The 25048-nt window shown below is 35.1% G+C and overlaps 2 long non-coding RNA genes across 2 annotated transcripts; both read right to left on the reverse strand.

Moving 5' to 3' along the window:
* Positions 1-415: 415 nt before the first annotated feature.
* Positions 416-4222, reverse strand: LOC136042783 (uncharacterized). The gene is made up of 2 exons (XR_010621428.1): positions 4154-4222; positions 416-664 (listed from the first exon to the last, which is right to left on the reverse strand). It is a non-coding gene; the product is annotated as an uncharacterized LOC136042783 (long non-coding RNA).
* Positions 4223-8579: 4357 nt separating this feature from the next.
* LOC136042785 (uncharacterized) lies at positions 8580-25011 on the reverse strand. The gene is made up of 3 exons (XR_010621429.1): positions 22849-25011; positions 15852-15923; positions 8580-9020 (listed from the first exon to the last, which is right to left on the reverse strand). It is a non-coding gene; the product is annotated as an uncharacterized LOC136042785 (long non-coding RNA).
* Positions 25012-25048: the final 37 nt, after the last annotated feature.

Here is a 25048-nt window from a genome sequence, read left to right on the forward strand (position 1 = left end):
CCCCACAATAAAATCATGAAGCGCTCCCAAAAACCTAATAGGGTGAAGATAGACTGAAACTGAAAATTGTCAACAAATTGCTTTAAGCCTTAAATATTCTAAAGAAATTTGGCTCCTTGTTACAAGGAGCATCATTAAATTAAGCTTTTCAATACTTTTATTACAGCTATGGCCAGGTCTCCCTCGTTAACCAGGTATGGGTTGAATGTTTAGTTTTATCGTTGGACGACTCTAAAGGTTCCAATTTGATCTGTAGTTGGTCTTTATCCCACAAGACCAAGATGTAAGCTGGTACGCGTACACATTCCGAGGGAGAAGGTTGGGCGGTGCTTTCGGTAGCAATGGCACATCCTATGTGATAGTAAGACTTTATTTGTAGTTTTTCTATTGAACGGCTCTAGTTTAGAAGAGAGGATTCCCACAATGCATTAGATTTAATTTTATTCATGATAAAAAACAAAAAAGGTACTGATACTGGGTGCTTGTGAAGCGAACATTAAGCCAAATCTTCCTTTATTAATGGAGCATTCTGAATAAACTGGAGCATTGCGAATACAGCATCTGCATGTGATTGTATTTGAATCCAAAGTAGTCTATACTGTTGTCCTGTGATTGTGTTTAAGCACCATCTATAACTTAAATCACTGGATAACAGTTAATAGACCTGAAAGAAAACAAAAAAATGCCTCAATGGTAACCGAAACTCTAAAAAATGGAATTTAAAAAAAATTTTAAAAATGGAACCTCAAAAGAATTATATTTTTATGCTGATTTTAAATATATAAGTTTCATCAAGTTCAATCTTAGCCATCAAAAGTTATGAGCCTGAGAAAATTTGTCTTATTTTAGAAAATAGCAGGGAACATCCCTTAAAAGTCATTAAATGTTAACGAAAATGACACCGTCAAATTTAGCGTATCAGAGAACCCTACTGAAGGAGTTTCAAGCTCCTATCTACAAAAATGTGGCCCTAGAATGTCACAGGAGGACTAATTCTAACGGAAATTAAAATTTATAGCGCCCTTTTTAAGTAACAGAAAATATTAGGTCTAAGTTACAAACTTTGACGATTGTTTACATATAGTAAGGGTTATTGGGAAGTGTACAGTCGTTTCCAGGGGGAATTTTTTGTGTTGTGGGGGAGGGAGTTAACGTGGGAGGATCTCTGCATGGAAGAGTTTGTCATGAGAGAAGAGAATTTCCATGAAGGGGCTGCAGGATTTTCTAGCATTAATTAAAAAAAATGACAAAAGAAAATTCAGATGAAAGTAAGGAGCAGCATTAAAACCTAAGAAGTACGGAAATTATTATGTAAATAAGGGGGTTCATCTCCTCCATGATACTTTGCTCTTTATGCTAAAGTATTTTTAGTAATTTTAACTATTTATTGTACGGCCTTTGTGATTCACGGGTCATTATTAAAGAATTGGGACAACATTTAAGCTTTAGTGAAAATAGCGAGGTAGTGACGAGGGGGCAAACCCTTCATATTGCAAACCGTTCATATGCAAACCGTTCATTACACAAGTTAATTCGTAAGTAACGTATATTTTATTACTAACAAAAACGTTCGTAAAAAAAGTTCTAGTTGCCTTTTTAAGTAATCAAAAATTGGAGGGCAACTAGGCCTCCTCCTCCTCCACCTTTTTTTTTTTATCAAAATCGTCTGATCAAAACTGTGAAAAAAACCGTTTAGCAAAAAAACCGTTTAGCCTCGCTCTTTACGCTAAAGTTTTCTATTGATTTAAAAAGTAGAGTTGTAAGAAAGAGTCAAACTTTAGCGCAAAGAGCCAGGTGTTGAGAAGGGGACAACCCATTTCATATATGGAATAATTTCTGATCGTTTAAATGTCGCTCCTTACTTGCAGTTACAAAAACCTGTTTTTTTTAATTTAATAAATAGCTGAGTCAAACTCAAAACGAGCAAAAATTAAATCTAATAAGCCTAATCTGAGGTTTATACCATAAAATTCCGTAAATTCTGTTCCATAGAAACCTAACATGCCCCCAAGGCACAACTTACAGCCCTATCCCCAGGAACGCATAGGCTCACCTGTGGGGTGGGGGAGGGAGTACAAAAGAACAATTTAAGGCTGGTATTTTTAACTTGGGGGGATGGGGCTTCTGTCTGAATCCCTTTCTTCTGTCAAAAGGAACACCCTGCCTCAAAGTTAAAGTGACACCCTCCTGTGGTATACCTGAGGTAGACAAAGGCTGGGGAAAAACCCAGAATTTGTAGGTGTACCTCAAACGAATCAAATTGTGCATTTTATTTTTTTGCCTTAGGCGTTCGAAAAAAAAACAACAGGAAAAGATCTAAGGGTAGAAGGAATAAAACAAAGTAGATTTTTAGGTCGCTTCCTATCATTTTCAAGGGAGAGGGCTTTTATTTTATTCCCCTCCCACAGCACAAACGGTATAGCCGCTTCCAAAATCAATCCCAGCACACAAGCTTGAGTCACACAGAGACTGGGAGGGAAAGCTGTATTTGGAAGTGTGCTGTAACTAGATCAAATTGTGCATAATTGTTTTCCTTCGATGTTTTAAAAAGCCATAAAAAAAACAAGGGCAGCTATAGAAGACTTTTAAGACAACTCTAAAACATCAATTTTACCCTATATTTCCTGACAAGCACCATACTGTATCCAATATCAATCACCACGTTTGGCCCTTTGGGGCTTGTGGCAGTATTTTTTTTTTTAAAATAAACATCTTATCTTGCCACATTTTTTTTACAGCAATTTTGCAACACTTGCCATACCCAATTTTTTCTATCTTAACACTACCATAGCCTAGATAGTTGAAGACATCTGAATTAAAAAAAGTTTGATTATTTGAAAAAGCCTTAGTTAAGTAATGACAGTCTGTAAACATACTAATTAATATGCAACATCGACTTTAATATGTTTACAATAAAAGCTTAAGGAAGAAGAAACAAGAGCTAAGAGCTCATATGGCACTTGTGACGAGGCGAGAAGAGCTAAGAGCCAAGAGATCATATGGTATGAGCTCTAACAATATTCTATGAATCAATAGATTGATTTAAAAAGAAAAATAAGAGGCTTAATGCAGGTCAAGATTTAAAATAAGAGCTCTGAGTCACAAAGTCCTTCTAAATATCAAAATTCATTAAGATCCGATCACCCACTCGTAAGTTATAAATACCTAATTTTTTCTAATTTTTCCTCTCCCTTTTGCCCTGCAGATGGTCGAATCTGGGAAAACGACTTTATCAAGTCAAATTGTGCAGCTCCCTGACACGCCTACCAATTTTCATCGCCCTAGCACGTCCAGAAGCACCGAACTCGCCAAATCACTGAACCCCTCCCCCCAGCTCCCCCAAAGAGAGCGAATCCAGCACGATTCTGTCAATCACGTATCAAGGACATTTGTTTATTCTATCCACCAAGCTTCATCCCGATTCCTCCACTCCAAGTGTTTTTCCAAGATTTCCCCCTCCAACTCCCCCCAATGTCAAAAGATCTGGTCGGGATTTGAAATAAGAGCTCTGAGACATGAATTCCTTCTAAAAATCAAATTTCATTACGATCCCATCATCTATTCGTAAGATAAAAATACCCCAATTTTCATGTTTTCCAAGAATTCCGGTTTCCCCCTCCAACTCCCCCGAATGTCACAGGATCTGGTCGGAAATTGAAATTAAAACTTTAAAGCACAAGATCCTTCTAAATATCAAATTTTATTAAGATCTGGTCACCCTTTCGTAAGTTACAAATACCTCAATTTTCAAAATTACCCCCCCCCCCAATTCCACAAAAGATAGGAGATCCGGTTCAGTTATGTCAGTCACGTATCTTAGACAGGTTTCTATTCTTCCCATCCAGTTTCATCCTGATCTCACCGCTAAATTCGATAAGGACTATTGATAATGCCCTAATGCCAATTTCCATCAAAACGAACCTGAGCTGAATTGGACTTTAGCAAGAAAATATTTTGTATAAAAAGCATGAGCTATATTTTGATTAATCCTATATAGTTTCTAATAAGGTTCGAGTAGTATTTTGGGTTAGATTTTTAAAGTAACATACTAGAGCGTTTTCTTAAATAAGTTCGGAGACCAAGCAGGCAAAGCAAGACAATGCAAGGCAACAGGACAACAAAAGAAAAAAAAATTAGAATTCCAAGTACTGACCTTTCTTTATTATAGCTTTCTTAGGCAAAATTGGTTGAGTGGAAATAATTTTCAAATCCGCTTAGTTGCTAAGAAAAAAAAAAAAAAAAAAAAAAAAAAAAAAAAAAAAAAAAAAAAATCAGAAGCGCGAAGTCTTCCTGAAAAAGCCTCATTGAAATCATTGCTCAAATAAGATTTTTTTTGCAAAATTATTATTTTCTTTTTTGCTGTGGATAGCTTCGTTTTTTTTTCCGTGTCCTTATTCTCCCGTATTGTCAAATAGAGACGGTTCAGAAACTTACATATCTGTACGATATTTTTACATATTATTTCTCCTTATTTGAGTTCCAGCAATTTCAATTTAAGAAACTCATTTATCGACAGCATGAGAAAATATAAGAAAACGTGGTAGTTTGCAGCCAGTTGAAAAGCAGAATAAATTTCAAAAGCAAAGGCAATTTTCACATTCAGCCGTGTCTTCAATAAAGTTTTTCAGGCAAAGCTGGTGTACTTTTTTAATTTTTCAGGGTAACTAAAATGAAAAGGCCTTAACTAATTATGGTGTTTGAAATCGGAAAAATTATGAACTTGTATGAAGCTAATAGATTGGTATTATGTGAATTTTTTTTAGGTAATTGGGGGACCACTGTTAGTTGATGGGTTGAAAATTGAAATTTGGATTGAATCAAATCTTGAATGAGGGTATATTTGTTTCACGTCTACTGGACTGCCCTTCTAAAGAGCCTTTTGTCAGGCACTTGACAAGATCAGAAGAGTATTATATTGTAATGTATACTGTAAATACTTAGTTCAGTAGAAAAAAAAAAAAAAAAAGAAGCAAGCAAGTTCTATGGACCTATCAAGATAGAGCGGTAGTAGGCCTTATAAAATTTTGTCAAAGATTGAGCAAAGCACTAGGTATCAGTCAAGGGCCCTGTTGCTATATCAAGCATTGTTAACATTAAAGAGCTACAAAAAGAAAGTGGAACAAAACTTGAATTAGCTCTCACTACGTTTGTTACTAAAGAGAACCCGTCCATCAGCAATATGGACACCCCGCCAGAGATATTGAAACAACATGCACGATTCGTAAGGTGTTCAACTTATGGCGTGCTGACACCTTCCCTCCCCCAACGGCAAAAGAAAGTTTAACATTCTATTTTCCACTGATTTTATTTTCTTTGGCCAAATTGAATGGAACTACAATTAGTGTTACAAGGACTGTAGACAGGCAGATACACAGAAGAAATGTCTCAGCCGAAAGCACAGAACAATTTAAAGAATTAACTTATTCATCTTCTGGATTGAAAGTATAAAACTTTATAGAAGAACGTCTCTTAAAGCACAAGAATATTTTAAAAGGGTTTCACTGTTTGCTTCACACTTATCCACAGAATAGTGAAGAATGTAAAGAGATGAAAGTCATTTTTGAAGTTGATCGAAAGTTATGAAGAAGATTTGAAAAACAACACCTTAAACGTTTAATGGCGGAAAGAAAAATTTGGCAAAAATTTCTCTAACGGAACAAGGCACACCATGTCAATGCAAATGATTTTCTAAATATTTGTGGCAAAGCAATCTCTTCGAACATCCATATCTTACTTAATATTTTAATCACTATACCTGTATCGACCAGCACAACAGAACGCTCCTTTTACACTTCGGAGAATCAAGACATACCTAAGAAACGTGACGTCTGAAAGTAGGCTAAATGGCTTTGACAATCTCAATGTCCACAGGGAAATTCTAGTTGACACAGACAATGTATATATCCATACTGACGAAGACTCAATTTTGTTTTGTAAGACAGCTAATATAGGAAGATTGTGTCGGAATGAAACGTAAAATCGTATTTAATCTGCTGGGTTTTATCAATCATTCTTATAGTCCCTACTCGAAACTTGCATCCAAAGAGCTAAAATAAACTTTAAGTAATGCCTTAAATTACCGATTTTACTGAGGATTTTTGAAGTTTTTTTGTTGATTAGCCCGCACTAGACATCACCACCCTTACTTACGCTAACTTACGTTCATTCTAAGCTTGCTTTCATTCACTCTTTTCATTTTTCTTCATTTTAAGTTTCCTTCTCTTATGGATTTCTGCTTGATTTATCAAAATTATTTTGCTCAAACTAAGAGTTTATGCAAAATCTTTTGGATTTTACTTTTAGTTTTCGGTTGGTTTGAACTTTTTGCTTTTTATACAAAACTTCCTGTTTTCAACAATATAATTCAAAAGAGGCCATTAACCATTTTTATTTTAAGGGCAGGTAATAATCTTGTCAACAGAAAAAAAAAATCGGCTTATATAATTTAAAATGCATTATGGTGCAAATATTAAATATTAGTGGAGAAAACTTTCTTTTTGATTTTTTCAACTTTTATCATGACCACATTTATGGACAAGCAGGGCTTTACCGTATGCAAGGTGCAATACATTAAAAATGATTGGACTAATTGACAGTGTTTTCAGATCGACGCTGTTTTGAGGTAAAGAATTCTTTATACTTTTTTACTGATACTGACAAATGTCCTTAGAAATGGAGACACAACCTAGGTTTCCCGGTATCCACAGGTATATCTTGTGGAGACAGAAAAGTTATCTATTTCCAAGAGGGTCAGTTTCCAAAAATCAAAGACAGAGAGAACACACAAAAGATCAGTTAGTCAGTCAAAGATCGTGCAACACCCTGGTTTCATCTTTGGAGGTAAAGCTATAAAGAATATTGATTAATCCCATCTCCTCAAAAATATATTTTCACCATCCATTCACGCGGTAGATATTCTCGAATGGGTTTGTTCCTTTTGGGCAAGAAAGCATGGTGAACTTATACCTTCTATGGACACAATGCCATCCATCTCAATTATACTTCTCTGCAAATTTTACACAAAGCTTGTTCCCAAAAATGAATGTCCGTGTTCTGCAGAGCTCATAGAAAGCTGTTTATACTCCTCCAAAGGATTAATAATACGGCTTTTAGAGACATAACAGGGTGTCACTGGATTTTCTTCTGAGTACCCACCATTCTTACTAGCTATATACTAGTATCACCGTTACGGTAGATAAAGAAACACCTCACAAGGGATAGTCAATTCCTATGTTTCCTATATTTAAAAAAATACTACTGTTGCCAACAATCTATGAAAAGGGGTTGAGCCTTATATCTCGAATCGGCAAAAAATTGTTATAAAGGGTATTTTCAATTACAACAGCAGAAAGAACTTGTTTCCCAAAGAGCAAGCTTATGAAAAATGCTGTTGCACTTATGCTATAAATAATTAACGCTTAATGCTATAACCTCTTTTGTTCTAGAGTTACTTTCGATTTACCATCAACTCAAAATCTATTATAACCAAATTTTCATGAGTTTTAGAGACCGAAAGCCTTAAGTAGAGGTCTCCCCCACAGTCAAAAGTATAGCGTCTTTTCAACAATTGACGGTTGAAAAGGCGTTTGATATATGTTTTTGCTAATCTTCAACATTTTGTAAAATGTCATAAAATATATGCCATATTTCCAAGACCTTACTGCAAAGTTCTTTTGAAGGACGATAAAAATTCTTCTTCAATAATTTATTAGTTTCTTAAAAGTTTCCTCTAGGCTTCTCATACAAGCCTAGATACTCATGAAAACGCCCAAAGGTTTTTTGGGGTTAGGATGCTCATCCATAGACCAGAAGCTATCGTCAACGCAAAAGTACTGTATACACTGTTAATTGATTTAAAAATTCAATGCATGAAAACGATGCATTTTCGCGAAAGAAGACACAATTTTAGAGATCAGAGCGGGCATAAGTAGAATCCTCTAAGTTAACAATCTTAAACCAAACAGACTAAATTGAATGAAGAAATCCAGCACAAAAAGAAACAGAAAAGGCCATTAATATGAGTTGGGCAACCCTCATTTAACTCCCCAAAACAATTAGTAGCATTGCCTCTTCAATGAATACGCAATATATTTTCAATTGAAATTATTCTTTACCCGATGGTCAATATATTCGAAAGAATGAATCATTTTAGTCATTTTGTGATTATTATTACTTCGCCATTAGTAAGCATATAGATACAGTAAACCCTGGCATTGGGGTTTTTGGACAAGCAAGATTCCCTTTCCTACTTTTATCAGGTTCAAACTATATATAAAAAAGTCCTAGCTACATTTTTTAAGTTTAGCATTAATCCGCAAATATAAAATGGCGAGCCCAAAATAGGTCTGTCGAAACTGTTTTTGAAACATAACCACAATATCACTTTTCCTTCATGGCATCCCCTTCTTAAAAGGGGATGCTTAAAGGTAAAAGTATACAATAGTTGTTCGTGTATAGTAAGTGCTCTTCATAAATTGTTTTGATAAACATAGTTATGTATTTATTTTAATTTTCTCTATCTTGTACTCCGTCCCTATGAACTATCCCTAGCTCTAAGAACAACAAGCAGTTTGCAAGAATACAAAGAAACAATATTTTATTGATTAAATTTATATTAAAATATAAAATAAAAAAATGTTGTTGTATGTTGAGTCAGGAAGAGGTTCTTTGTCAGGAGCAGAGGCCACATAATTGCACAGCTTCAATGAGCAGTAAATTCGTTAGGTGAAGGATGAGCAAAAAATTGAAGCAAAATTGATTAAAAATTTTTTGAGGGTTCTATTTTTTTAGTAAAATATAAAAAGGGGAGCAAAAAAAAAATATACGCAAATTTTACTGAGATTCTATTTAACTTGAGGTTTAGAACCCTTTTTTTTTATTTAAACTTTAAAATTATAAGAAACCAGTTCTGCTGCACTGTCTTTTTATGTAAAAATAAGCGTCTATACACAAAAAGACGAATGCAACAGAGAACAGGCTTATACAGAGTTCCGACATTTACTGCCCAGCTACTTCATTATCTAGAAAAGAAAAGAAAAGTCAATCATTTGCAGACAATAGACAATATGTTTTTCCGAACTAAAAAATTTATAAAAGGATAAATTTTGAAGACTGGCTAAATACATTACAAGAGCGAAAACCTCAAGATGGTTGCGATGTCTGGTCAAGACCTTTTTTCTTCACATGTAATTATGCTTGCTATTAACAAATCCTTTTAGACTTTCCTGGAACATTTTGTGATATAGGAAAAGCACAGATACAAATGTGTTCCTTAAAACTGAATTAGTCAATACAAGATAAATACTAAATGTGAAAATGAGCACTACCTAAGGAGGGGCGGGGGTAGCATGGATTAGTTTTTGGCGGAAAAGAAATTTTCTGGGCAAAAACTTTCATGGGCAGATAAGGAATGATTTAAAAAATTAACATTTTCTAAGAGCCCCACGGAGATAAAACGATCGAAAAAGTGATGAAGAACTAGTATATTATAAGATATATATATATATATATATATATATATATATATATATATATATATATATATATATATATATATATATATATATATATATATATATATATATATATATATATATATATATATATATATATATATATATATATATATATATATATGTCGCTAAGCGTATTTTACTTATTATCAATTCTGGTAGCCCTTTTATTGAAATCCTTTGAAATCAAATTTAGTCAGGTCTTGGGGGATGGTGAGAAGGGTGGTGAACTATATGAGAGTCAGGAAGGTGTACTACGTGTAACAAGGTCGTAAGAAAGACGCATTTGCACTATCAAGAACGGCTCAGGAGCGACTAAGGCCCAGCGGCCACGGGGCAACTGTTTTGAGACTAGAATTGCTAACTGATTGCGCATGCAACTGTTGTGTGACCATGGCCTTGAGGAAGTGAGGTCCAACCCACGAGGCAATCCAGATGTTACTGGTTTCCAATCAGTCTAAAACCGGTTCCGAATGAGACCCCAGTCATGGTCACAGTTGCGTTGCAGTGCTGTCCCAGACATTTTCGGGAGCTACCGCGTTGATATTGTCCAATTATTTTGACTCTCAACATGTCAGACCAGGAATTAAACATGAAAGCAGACTAAAAGTAGACTAATATCATGATTGTCAAAATGGCTAGTATACAATAACTGAACAGCTAGGGGTTTTAAGTTTAAACTTTAAGGAGAAGGTTGAGAAGAAAATCAAACTGAATCATAAGAATATATGTGCATCCAGGTAGTCAAAAGAGCACATCTCCAATATCTTAGTAATTTCTAAGGGTATTAAGTTGAAACCTTCAATCATTGGTGAGGAGGGTGTCGAACAAAATCAAAGTATACTATACACACCTAAGTAGTCGAAAAGGCGCGTCTGCAAAATATCAAGAGCGGCTAAGAGTATTTAGTAGACGCTTTCAGAGGATGCTGGGGGAGGATTCGAAACTAAATTGAAAAACACTATGTGCATCCATTTCGTCAAAATGATGAACCTATAATATAACAAGAATCGCTCAAAGTTGATATAATATAACAAGAATTGCTTAAAGTATAAAGCTGACACCTTCGGCGCATGTTGAGATAGATCCCGAACAAATTGTCAAAAGACAGTATCCGCAACATGTCACGAACAGCTTTTGATATCAAGTTTAACTTTCAAAGGAATGATCAGAGAGCAAATTGCATTCAACGATAAGATACTTCCTGCATTCAGGTTGAAAAAAGGGCATATCAAAAATATCTCAGCAACTTCTTAGGGTATTAAGGCGACTTTCAGATAATTGTACAGATGGTACTGATCAAAATAAAAACGCACTATGTGCATCAAGGTTGCCAAAGACATATTGACAGTATCTCAGGAAGTTCCATGGACCACAGTAGAAACTTTCACGGAATAAACAAACATTGTACAACAAAGTCAAAAGCAACTGTGAACATAAAGGTAAAAAAAAGGGCGCATTTATAATATTTCAGGAAAAACTAACAGTATTAAGTAAAAATTTCGAGTGAATATCGAGAGGTATATTGAACTAATTCAGGAGACATTAAGTGCATTATGAATGTCAATATGGCATATATGCAATAACTGGGGAACATTTAAGAGTATTAAGTGGGAACTTTCACCGAAAGTTCAGAGAAATGCTAAACTAAATCAAAAAACACTCTGTCTTGAGGGAATGCCGATGGGGATATTGAACTAAATCGGTGAACTGTATGCATCCAGGGTGTCAAAATGGTTCATCTGCAATACGGCAGGAACGGCGAACATATTTGAAACTTTCTGTAAATATTGAAGGTGATGTTGAGCTAAATCAAATGACATTATCTCCATCCAGGATATCAGAATGAGACGTCTTCAATAGTTCATATACGGTTAATGGTATAGATTAACGCCTTAAGTGACCTAGCTGAAACTGTGAGGGAATATTGGACGGAAAAAACAAGTAGATAATAAATCCTGATTTGTTGGCCGAAGGGAGCACATCTGCGACAAAGAATGTTTGAAAAAAAAGGTTGTATTGATTCTTAGTTTGAAAGTGTGTGTTATTAGTGTGTTATATTCTTAGTGTGATCTCTTTTTTTTATCTCATTAAAATTTCAGGCCGTGAAGACACCTCAATAAAAGTTTCAGAACCAAGGGAATCGCAACTGGAAACAAATCTTGTCAGGGATTCTTCATCTCCTTTTTTTTACAACAAATTGGAACTATATTAACTAATATACTAGCTCAAAATGCATAAAAGTAAACAAACAAGCTATTAAAGCAAAATATAGCACACACAAAAAAATTCCTACAACGAAGTGTTTGATCATTATTCGTCTATATCAAAGGTTGTAACAGTAGATACGACGGAACAGCTTCACCCCCCAAAAATTCCCAAAATTGTTCACATTTTTTAAAATATTAGTACCCGTATCCAACCACTGGTAGTTCTGTAATATAGCTATTTTTAGAATTCCTAGCAAAATTTTGTCCAGAATATGAAGAGCAACCCAAAATCTTTTTGCTTTTATTCATCAATAAAAAAAATATCAACAAAACTTACAGAAATTAAATTTTTTAACTTAACAAACAGAAGATGTTTCAACAAAAGAAGTTTTTTAAAATAAGTACAGAACTAATTTAAACCAAAGGGGAGCAGAAGTAGTGAAAAAAAGTCATGCTTAAAACGTAAATAAATCATTATAAATAAAGTAATGAAACCCTCTGACAGACCATATTTCAAACAGTAGGTGGTGCAAATATCGTAGGTAAATACCGCTTTGTAGGGCTGTAATGAGAGAAAGGTAGATATAGCTAGGACACAATCTGCGGATAAAGGATGACAGATTACCAAAAATTGTCCTTTTCAGCCAACTGTCTAGGGCTAAACAGAAAGCAGGTTGTCCGCAGTTGAGGTGGGAGGATGTCATAAAGAAAGATTTAAAGGGCATAGAAACTTCCTGGGAGGGTGTAAAGAGGGAGGCTCTGAATAAATTGGGATAGAGGAGCGTGCGTAGCTGTGTTGGACTCCGGTGGCTTTGTGCTGCGGTGAGTTCTTCATAGTAGTAGTAGTAAAGAGAGTGGAGGGGTCCCCCCCCAAATCCCCCCAATGTCATCAGATCCGGTCGGGATTTAAAATAAGAGCTCTGAAACACAATATCATTCCAAACATCAAATTTCATTAAGATCCAATCACCCGCTCATAAGTTAAAAATACTTCATTTTTTCTATTTTTTGCGAATTAACCGGCCCCCACTCCCCCCAGATGGTCAAATCAGGAAAACAACTATTTCTAATTTAATCTGGTCCAGTCCCTGATACGCTTGCCAAATTTCATCGTCCTAGCTTACCTGGAAGTGCCTAAAGTAGCAAAACCGGGACCGACAGACAGACCGACCGACAGAATTGGCGATTGCTATGTCACTTGGTTAATACCAAGTGCCATAAAACTTTTAATAAGTATTCTTCTTAATTTTAATTCTCAAAGGTGTGGCTTTGTAGGTGAGGGGAGGACAAGGATTTACTGGTACTCATCTGTTATCCAGCACTTGAGAATTTGGATCTATAAGACCAGGGAATAACCAGTTTTTTGCTGTTTGTAAGTCGCAGCAGTATTAACAGCAGTAGTAGCAGGTAGGCCTAAATGTTGGCTTTTGGTAAGTTCAACATTTCACTCGTGAAGCCTCAGAAGTTTCCTCTTGATAAGGTAAGATGTTCAAAACATATTGAACATATGCCAGTATTAGTATCTGTGCATATAGTGTATTTTGATTTATTTCAACTTTCCACTCAATATTTTCTTGGATGGTTATTTCAATATACTAAGCCTTTTTGGTCAATTGATCTTCTCCCTTGTCATTTCCTGAAGTTCCAAACTAATATGCTCAGTCAATACTGAGTCACATCCTTCTGACAACCTATATACACATAACGTGTTTTGATTTAGTTCAACAGTCCCCTCAACATTCCCTAGAAGATTTGCCTGAAAGCCCTTTGTATTTTGGGAAAGCAAAGAAAAAACATGCATACCTTTCTTAAAAACATATACTATATATAAACCGTGAACAAATTGCCTAACTTACATCCCTTGCCCCGAGGGCTGGGGGGGGGGGGGGTTGGCGAAGCACAATTACAGGACCTTTCAACAATGCTGAAGAAAATAGATGTCTCAAAAATTTGATTGGATAGGGGTGGGTGGGGTGTTTGCCCTCAAATCACTTTTGACTCTTAAACAGCACACTCTTAACTTCCATTTTCAATCAAATGAGCCCCGTCTGAAGATAATACAATGACACATTCACCCTGACCCCCTCACACCCCCTCCAAATAGCTGATAAAAATTTTGAGAGCTATTGTTCAAAAGAGTCGAGCATCCCAACAAAAGACTCCAGGCCCTCCTAATTCTAATCTGGAGTACAATCTTCTTTTCCTAGACCACTTCTCTTGAACTCAATAAAAAACATCGACAAGACTCATCAGCTATGTCAAGACTCGCAATACAAATTTTGCAATATAGTCTTCCTTTTTCTTTTTGTTTCGAAAATAGCTTTCTCATCGTTAAAACGATAAACTCGAAAAACAGAAAACAAAGCTCTCGTTAAACAAAGAAAAGCCATCACCTTCGGTCCTCACATATTCTAAAGACGGTTCTTTAAAGAAATCCAATATGGCCTGTTCCACCCCCTCAATACCAACAACTGTATGTCCAAGGTCGTAAAGCCTAGATGAAAAAACGGGATTTGCAATGCTTTTCAAAGTTTTAGGAAAAGCTTTCTATCATCTTACAGTTTTCTTGCTTTTTCTAAATGACAGTTGTTTGAAGATAAGATAAGATTCATTTCAACAAAGCGGCTATTACAAGTCCAAAGGACCGAATTCGCACTTTAGTATCAGTACAAAATCAGAAATTGCAAATTATCTGTGACCATTGTTGTTAATCCAATTTGTGGACAAACTCAACTTGGGCTCCGTGCAAGGTTTTTAATGGCAAAATTTAGCTTATATTTTAAAGGATAATTTCTATCCCTCTTCCCCATAAAAAGAATGATGGATAAAATTTCAAAGGCGGGGGGGGGGTCCAAAACCCTCTTCTTTTGGGTGTGGCTGTGTCTGAAAATGTTTACTAATGGATTGGAGCTTTGATCTCTTACTTGTGATTCGGACAACTATCTTCCTGTGTTTTATCTACAGACTTGTGAGTTATTATGTCGTGAATGCATTAACACGTCTTGAATGTGTAATTTGTATGTTAAAGTTGGATTACCTGTATCTTTATTTTTATTAGCGATCTTTTAAGTCAGTGGAGACAAGCTTTTTTTCAGGAACGTCACACGGTGGACTTCATTTCAGACGGAGGAGCACATATTAACTATACTTTAGTTGCGGTTTAAGAAAGGAAAGTGAATTAATGATGATGTATCAACTGTGTCTATATGAGAAAAACCTGCTTGCAAAGAAGAAAAAACGAGGATTGTTTCAAGTCACTAAAAAAAAAAAAAAAAAAAAAAAAAAAAAAAAAAAAAAAAAAAAAAAAAAACAAACGGCGTCAGTCCTCAGTGCAGAAATAGAAAAAAAAACTAAAAAACGGCCAAAATATTTGTACTGTTTTTTTTTCATGGGCTGTTTTATCCACGTTTTTCTTCTTTATGATTATCTTTATGTCATCTTGTCATGCTTGTCCAGGGGGACCGCAGAAATTTATGAACAGTATGTAATTTTCTTTACCATCAACTTATTTTCTTTTACGCTAAATCGCAGAGGTTCACTATATTTTTCATTTCAAAATGAAGCAGTTACTTAGCTTGTTTTGAAATGCAAAATTGTTTTTGTTGTCAATTATCATGATAAATCTAAAATAAGGATTTATTCGGCATACTGTCTGACTAACACAATGCAAATCAAAAAGAACATAATCAACGTGAGAATGAAAACATTCTACTTCATAATGTGGACTTGCGGTCTGCATCTTGCCCGCAGGCTGTAGGTTACCAATCCCTACTATGTTACAATGGTACATACAGCCTAAACTAGGGCTGCCACTGGAAATTTAACAATATCTATAAATTACCTGAGAATTATCCCAAGGTTCAAAAAATGGTCCCAATATATGTTAAACGATGTATATGCTAAATATACTTTTTGAGTGTAATGTTTAAAATATATATTTTTTCCAATCGCAGGACGGAAATTTCAAGATTTTGTTTAAAGATCCCATGTAGTGGCAGCTCTGGTCAAAACTGGCTGTAGTATTTTAGAACAGGTTTTGTGACATATATTTATGAGGGATACAATATAAGCAACAACTAGAAGGAGAAAAATAAAACAGAAATAAATTTTAATAAAATAAAACTCTTACAAGTCAACTGGCGAGGCACTGTCCGAAAGCATTGATTATCATTTGGCAACATTGTCCGCAACATTGTCCCAACTGCAAAGAAAAGAAATATTTAACAATAATTTCTAAATAATAATCCCGTCCTAGATTTGAAACTGCCGTTTTTGAAAAAAGAAAAAAATTCGTTACTTGTATCATTTAGCCCCGACCTAACATTTACATTTAGCAGTTTACAGGCAATATATTTATGGGGGATACAGTATAAGCAACAACTAGAAGAAAAAAAAAACAGAGAACATACCTGAGGCCTGGGAGCCAAGTGCAGAGAGGAAAACCACACACCATTAACAAAACACAGAGGCCATCAACTCCACAGAGAAAAAAAAATCTATTTGATTCTTTATTAAATGATCCTTAAGAATCCTTTTAAAAGTCCCAAACGAGTGACATTTCTGCACTGAAGAAGGTAGTGAATTCCAGACCTGTTGAAAAGCAATGTGGGGATTGGAATTTGATATAATAGTAGGGGTAGGCGGAATGTGGATATTATTTGAAGAACGAAGACTATATGGAGCTGTATCAGAAATAAACATAGGAGTTTTCCGAAGAGATTTTGAAAGATTGCCGTGAAGTTGATCAAAGACAAAATTAGCCTTAAGAGCTGTGTTGGTGAAGAACGGTTGGTGTCCATAACCAAAAGCCGTGCTTTAGTATACATGACGGAAAGTGACCGCAGCGTAGACGGAAAAGTAGACATCCATACAATGGAGCAATAAGAAACATATGACTGGACAAGGCAGAAAAAAAAAGAAGTTTTAGAATAGATCCAGGAAATGTGTATGTAAGTGTTCGAATGATACCCAAACTCCGTAAGACCTAAACCCAAATCATGGCTACATGGTTTCTCAATGAAAGGTTCTCATCAAGTAGGATACCAAGAAACCGGACCAACCGATTCTCTGGTCTACACAAGGAGCCTTGTGACACCTGAAGGTGTGCAAGCAGAGGGAAAGCTACACCAATTCGAGAAAAAATAAGAAAATGTGATTTACCAACATTCATGACCAAGTAATTGGCATTAAACCATGACATAACTCTCTCGAATAATGCCACAAGGTTAGACTTGATATCACACTCTTCCCAAGGGTCCCAAGAGTGGTATTTTATTAGGCAACATACCAAAGGCCTAGTGTTTTTCAAAGCAGAAATCAGATCATTAACATAAATCAAAAATATAATGGGACCAAGAACAGATCCCTGCGGGACGCCATAATATACTTCAGAAGGGCTCCGGAAAAGCGGATCAATTAAAATAAGTCTTCCAGAAAGATATGAATCAAACCAAGAATAAGCGTTTGATCTTATACCAATATGTGATAGTTTCCAAAGAAGAATCCAATGAGTCAAGGAATCAAAAGCTTTACGAACATCCAAAAATAAAGCTGCCGGGATATGACCAGAATCTATTGCCGAATGAATGAAATTCGATAAAGCTGCGCCAGCATGCTCCATAGAGTAATTCGCTCGGAATCCAAACTGGAAATCATGCAAAAAATTCTCAAAAATTTTGCTGAAAACAGATAGGAGAGAAATTAGCCTATAATTAGCAGGATCACTCCGAGAACCACCTTTATAGAGTACTATAACCTTAGCTCCCTTGAGAGATTCAGGAAAAATACCTTTCTCGAAAGACAGATTGACGAGTTTAGTCAGTGGTGACAGAATAGCAGGCAGAATGGCACGGATAACCCTTGTAGGAATTTTGTCTCGTCCTGAAGAGGATGATCCTTTAAGAGCATTCACGATACGAGCTACCTCAAATTCAGAAACAGAATTCATGACCATCGACTTGAAACATGAGGGTCCAAGATAGGCTCTGAAATCGCAACGAGAAGTTGCAGAGCTTGCAGAGGAAGCAGTTACCTTTCCTATATTATCAAAATAAAAGGTAAGCTCTAGCTGAACATCTACATCTCCTTGGACGGTTTTACCATCGATTTTCAACATTGATGGAACTGAAGGCAGAGGGGGAGTAGGTCTAAGAACTGAATCACTTAAATACCATGTCTTCCTTACATCCTTCCCACATTTTGAAAATTTCTTATGATAATACTGAGACTTTGCCTTCCGACGCAGAGAATTAAATATATTCCTATAGGCCTTGTATCGTTCGTGATGAGCTAAAGATGGTGAAGCTTTGTAAAGTTTCCACAAATAATTTTTCCTATTCCAGCTTTTATGGAGACCTGGAGTCATCCATGGATTCAGTGGTGCTATCCTTTTCGAAGTATGGGGCGCTGGACCCCGATTGCAAATTTTCAGGATTCCTTCTTTAACTAAATCATAAAAGGAATCAAGAGTGCTTAAAATCTGAATCAGAAACCAAACTACCCCATGGTACATCAGCCAGACGAGAATTAAGTAGTCTTAGCTCAGTATCACCATAACGGGAAAATGAGAGATTAGATGGTGATGCTATACGCTGCGCTTGATCAGCACTGCGAAAATGATCAGAAATATCACTAACTAGCACCAAATTATCTAAGACATCTAGTGACGAAAAAATATTATCGATAAGAGACGCTTGGGTTTCTGTAACTTGGGTTGGTATAGAAACCGAAGGTAGAGTTCCGGAAGGGAGTATCATTGACCAAAAATCAATAGTTGAAGCATAATTTTGATCCAACAGGTTGAGGTAAAATCACCCATAAGGATTAGTTCATAGGGATGTTTTTGGACTGAGTCCAAAACTTCTTCCAGAGTTTTCAAAAACGAAGGAATAGATCCACTTGGGGACCTATAAACCAAATCCACAACTAAATACTTACGCATTGATTTAATCTCAATAAATAGGGATTCAAAGATTCCTTCCTCATTTCTGCTCAAATCATTTCGGACATTATATGCAAGACGATCAGCAATATAAAGCATAAGGCCACCTCTCGCCATCTGTTTCCTATTCAGCCTCTCCATCCTATATCCTGGAATATCTAGAAGGATATCCTTTTTTGAATCCAGGAGTTTCACATAATCCTATAACATCAGGAGTTCCATCACTAACGATCCGTTTCAGCTCATCAAAAGACGAGCAGAGTCCCTGAATGTTAAGATGAAACACAGAGAAAATATCATCTCGTTTAGAGGAGGCAGAACCATTTAATTGCGAAACATACTTACTTTTAAAAGCCGAATTAGAATCATTATTCATCTGATTTCTATTTCCAATTGAATTATTAATAATATTTTCAATATCCAAAGGATTATTTTGTAAATCAAGTAAACGATCCCCCAAAGAGTTGATACCAGCCTGGCCACTACTCATGGTGGATGGCAGTTCCACCCCACGACCAATCCCACCAGACCACAGGTATAAGAAAAAAATATAAGGAAAGAAGATTAAAAAATAATATAATCAAGGTATGGATAAATAATGATACTAAAATCAAGGTAAGAACAAATAAGAAAAAAACAGGGAAAGAGAAGAAAAAAGAAACAAAGAAAAACTAAGAACTCCTCCCCCATGCCTCTCCCATTGAAAAGTAAAAGCACTAAAACCCACAGTATATGGGTTTGTCCTAACACTATACTGTTGGTGCAAAAAAAAACAAAAAACAAATAGCAATACAATAAAAAAGACACAATATTTGTTGTAGCAGAAAATACCATTATATAAGTCACTATTACTATTTTTTTTGCATTGGACAAAACTAACTCAACAAATAATTCAAGCAATACTTTTTTCTTATCAAAACACAAAAAGTGTCCGGGCTTCCACAAACTCACTAAACAAAAAAAGAAAAAAAAAAATATTCAGTCATGTAATCCAGTCCATAGAATTGCGCCAGCCGTTTCCTTGCCTTCGCTGTCGTTGCATTTGAATCAGGCTACTAATATCTGGTGGGATTTCATCAAACAAAAACATTTCCACTGGTCCTTCCTTAAGGCGACAAATACATAGAGATGGTGGTATGGATCTCGCAATCCAAGTTTCAAAACCTGTTTTTTCACTAATGCTGGTTCGGATAGCTAAAAGTTTTTGTTTCGAACTTCTCGAACAGACGGGGGAGAATCATCGGATAGAAAAACATTCTGATTGCCCATGATAGTTTTTCTACGAAGATTTCGAGCCTGCTTTAGAACTGCCACTTTCAGCTACCTGTTCTCCATGATAACTTTTATCAGTTTTTTTTCAGGCTTAACACCAGCTATCGTGTATTTGGGTACCTCATGGATTCCAAGGCATGACGAAATTATACTATCGAAAATCGCCTTAGCGTTTACAGTACCAATCGCTGTCACGTTCCATACTAGAATATTTTTATCAGTTTCTTTACTTTCCAGCTTCATCATTGTATGCCTTAGGCTAGATAACTGCGATTTCAGTAATGAATTTTCATCAACCAGCACAGAAATGTGGTTCTTCAAATCGTTGGTTTCTACCTCAAGGCTGATCACTTTAGGCTTAATACCTTCCACCTCCAATTTCGATTCCAATACAGATTCTTTGATCTTAGAAATCCTTTGATCAAATCCTTTAAAAGTAACATTCAACTCATTTAACGTAGTTGAATTTTCTTTAACAGTCTGTAAAACTAGACTCAAACTATCTGCTAGTGATTTCAATGAGATTCTTTCCATAGGACTGGATGTGAGAAAAAATTCGTCAGATTTTTATTTTTTCCTCTTTCCTCCCATTATACAAAATAGTAATTGAACTCCAAGAAAAAATAGACTGTAGAAATATACTACCACATAAAATGACTTTAATTACTCACTTTGCGTAATATTGGCATCTGAATCTATCAGCAAATTAACCTTGCTGAACACTAAATGAACGGTCCGACTCAAAGTAGGAGTATTTACCTCGAATGCATTCTTGTTTTATAAAAACTTTGTGAGAGTAAATCCGGTTCAAGATGTTCACTGAATGAGTGCTATATGTGACCTGATGACAGAATGGCAGGCATGACAGAATGGCAATGGTGACAGAATGGCACATTTGATATAATCTTGGAAAGGGCAATTCCACCAGCTATTAGAAGAAAAACAAAGGTTCTACATCAAACTTTGAAGGATATTTTTATGGCCCTGGTTCTGATTTAGTGTCTATTGGTTTTCTCAAATGTTTTGTAAGATTGTTTTAATTAAATTTGTGTTGTGAGCATTTATTAAATATTACCCGAAGTAATATTAGAATTGATTAATGTTAGTAATTTAGAATAGCAATATTAGAATTTAGAGATTTGGAGATATCATCTTTATGCTGTTGTAAGCGTTTTTCTATATATATATATATATATATATACTAGCTGTTGGGGTGGCGCTTCGCGCCACCCCAACACCTAGTTGGTGGGGGCGCTTCGCGCCCCCCCCAAGCCCCCCCGCGCGCGTAAGTCGTTACGCGCCATAATAGTTACGCGCCATTGTAGTTGTGTCCCTATGTCCCACCTGTGAATATAGATATATATATATATATGGTTTTAACTACGTAAAACTTGCGAATATACAACATTCTTTGCTGTCCCATTGTCTTTGCATATAAATAGATTGTCAGGTTATCCCCCTGTTTCCCCCGGTGTCCCCGTTGTAGTTGTGTCCCTGTGTCCCGGTCGTCATTTATATTCCCTGTGTCCCGGGTCCCGGTCATCATTTGTATCCCGGTGTCCCGGTCTGTATATACATTCGTTTTTTAGTTTTGTTTTTCTCCTTTATTTTTTTCCTTTTTTTTTCTTTTTTAGCTTATTTAGATTTTTAGATTTTTTAGTTTTTTTTATTAGTTTTTAGTTTTTATTTCTTTTTAGTTTTTTTGTCCCGGTCGTCATTTATATCCCCCTGTTTCCCCCGGTGTCCCCGTTGTAGTTGTGTCCCTGTGTCCCGGTCGTTATTTATTTTTTAGTTTTTTACCTTTTTTTAGTTTTTTTAGTTTTTTAGCTTTTTTATTTTTTTTATTAGTTTTTAGTTTTTTTGTAGTTTTTGCCTTTTTTTTAGTTTTTTTAGTTTTTTAGCTTTTTTATTAGTTTTTAGTTTTTTTTGTAGTTTTTGCCTTTTTTTAGTTTTTTTAGTTTTTTAGCTTTTTTATTTTTTTTATTAGTTTTTAGTTTTTTTTGTAGTTTTTGCCTTTTTTTTAGTTTTTTCAGTTTTGACGTCACCTGATCCAGTTTTTTCAGGTGACGTCACCTGATCCACGATCCACAGATCCACAGACAACTTATTTTTATATATATAGATAGTTTTTTTTTTTTTACTTATGTCCTGGTCGTCATTTATACTCCCTGTGTCCCGGTGCTTTGTTGATTGCTAATCGAACATTCCTTTTGTCCTGGTCGCTTTCTCTTTGAGTGTCGTCATTTATTAGTTTTTTCCTTTTTTTTAGTTTTTTATTGGTTTTTACCTTTATTTTAGCTTATTTTTCAGTTTTTTCCTTTTTTTTAGTTTTTTTTTTTTTTTTTTTTTTTAGTTTTTTACCTTTTTTAGTTTTTTTAGTTTTTTTAGTTTTTTAGCTTTTTTACTTTTTTTATTAGTTTTTAGTTTTTTTTTGTAGTTTTTGCCTTTTTTTAGTTTTTTCAGTTTTTTTTTTAGTTTTTTATTGGTTTTTACCTTTATAGTTTTTATAGTTTTTTACCTTTTTTATTTTTTTTATTAGTTTTTAGTTTTTTTTTGTAGTTTTTGCCTTTTTTTAGTTTTTTCAGTTTTGACGTCACCTAATCCAGTTTTTTCAGGTGACGTCACCTGACACATCCATCCACACATCCACAGACAGACAACTTATTTTTATATATATAGAAGATATATATACATATATATATATATATATATATATATATATATATATATATATATATATATATATATATATATATATATATATATATATGTATATATATATATATAAATCAGAGAGAAATATTTGTTCACGCTAAAAGATTTGAACTAACGATGAATTAAGAAGTTAAACATTTACAGCAAATCTATTATATTAAGCAAACGTAAGCAATTCATTAAGTAAACAATTACTTACCCTTTCGTACCATGCAGGTTGAACATTCTCCACTGAGGGCCGGGGGAAGATGCAGCTTCCCCCGCATGTTCCTTGGCATCGAGTTGCATGAAAATCGTTTGTAAATGAATCTAAAACAAACAATTATTACTAGGGGAAAAACAAGAGCTAAGAGCTCATATGGCACTTGTGAGATGCAAGAAGAGCTAAAAGCCAAGAGCTCATATGGTATGAGCTCTAACAAAATTCTAAGAATCAATAGATTGATTTAAAGAGAAAAATCAGAGGCTTAATGCCGGTCAGGATTTAAAATAAGAGCTCTGTTTCACGATGTCCCTCTAAATATTCAAATTCATTAAGATCCGATCACCCACTCGTAAGTTATAAACACCACATTATTTCTAATTTTGCCTCTCCCTTTATCCCCCCAGATGGTCGAATCTGGGGAAACGACTTTATCAAGTCAATTTGTGCAGCTACCTTACATGCCTACCAATTTTCATCGTCCTAGCACGTCCAGAAGCACCAAACTCGCCAAATCACTGAACCCGTCCCCCCAACTCCCCCAAATAGGGCGAATCCAGTACGGTTACGGTCAATCACGTATTAAGGACATTTGCTTATTCTATCCACCAAGCTTCATCCCCCTTCCTCCACTCCAAGTGTTTTCCAAAATTTCCCCCTCCAACTCCCCCCCCAATGTCGAAAGATCTGGTCGGGATTTGAAATAAGAGCTCTGAGACATGAATTCCTTCTAAATATCAAATTTCATTAAGATCCGATCACCTATTCGTAAGATAAAAATACCCCAATTTTCACGTTTGCTAATAATTCCGGTTTCCCCTCCAACTCCCCCCAATGTCACAGGATCTGGTCGGAAAATTAGAGCTTCAAAGCAAAAGTATTTTATTTTCATTATATTTTGGTGTAATTCATTAGGATTAACCTAACTTCACTTTTTGAGTGTGGCCACTGTATATAATAAGTACCGTAAACTTATGAACAAGGTCAATTATTGGCATCCTTGTCACATTACCCTCCTCCCAAGATTTTTTTTCTGATTCCACATTTAAATTGACACTCCTACGATAAAATCAAACAAAAACCAGCATGTCTCAAAAGAGATATTTTTTAATATATAATTATATACTCGTCTTCCAAAACAAAGGTTTCAATAGATAAAGAGAAAGTCCATAAAAAATCACTGCCCGCAGTAAGTAAAATGAAAATTACATATAATCAAAATCTACATGAGGAGCAGGGTTTTGAGATTGGGGCATATCCCCTCTCAGTGCATTTTTATCTCTTGATTCAAAATAGCGTCTTTTTTTCTTTTTTTTTTAAGTGTTTCCATTAGACAAAAAAAAAACAAAAAAAAAAAACAAACAGCGAAACCATCCCTTTAGATTTAATATAAATATATGTTAATCTCTGATACCTTATATTCTAATGCATTGACGCCTCTGCATGAAAATAATAGATATCAAGCATGTTTAAAAAATACTACATATATAAGTTCCCTATAGCTTCCGATTTGGCTGTTTTAAACTTTTTTTGAAATGTCAAAAGGAGTTTTTTTTTTGTACTTGTTAAGCACAGCAACAAAACTCAAGTAGTTTGATCTCAAGATGGTCCGTATAGCTCCCGATTTGGTTCCATGTGTTGAACTAAATAATGAAGTTTTGAATGAGGCTATTATTATTCAAATCTCGTAATTTTCATTTTTCACATAAAACCATTTTGCTAAACTCAGTTAAATAAGTTTGTCAAATGAGGCTAGTTGTTAATGGGCTATAAAAAAAATTTATTCCCCAATTTTTTCATTTTACTTCTTTGTTCTTACCCGTATTTTAACATTGGAGGAAAATTTAAGACAAAAAGCATATAAGTTCTTCATATTGAGCAACTGTAGTTTCTTCCTTCGAATAATGAGAATCTTTGTACTAGTGCCGTTTCTACAGCATCTACAACTAAATTCTAGATAAGAAATGTCCAGCCCAGGGCTTCCACTTCGAAATTGTCAAAAACATATTATCATTGCCAAAAAACATGAGAACGTTGAAACTTGAAAAACATGAGATTTTGCATGAGAATTTTCTTTTGTTTATATTTTGAATTCAGAAACCCATATTTGGCAGCAGATCACTATATCACTCATGTCTATTTAAACTCAGCTTTCAACTAATTGGCACGTATTATGCGCTTCTAGTAGTGTCTGGTT

The sequence above is a fragment of the Artemia franciscana genome, unplaced genomic scaffold (assembly GCF_032884065.1).
Source record: "Artemia franciscana unplaced genomic scaffold, ASM3288406v1 Scaffold_2003, whole genome shotgun sequence".
Taxonomy (NCBI): domain Eukaryota; kingdom Metazoa; phylum Arthropoda; class Branchiopoda; order Anostraca; family Artemiidae; genus Artemia; species Artemia franciscana.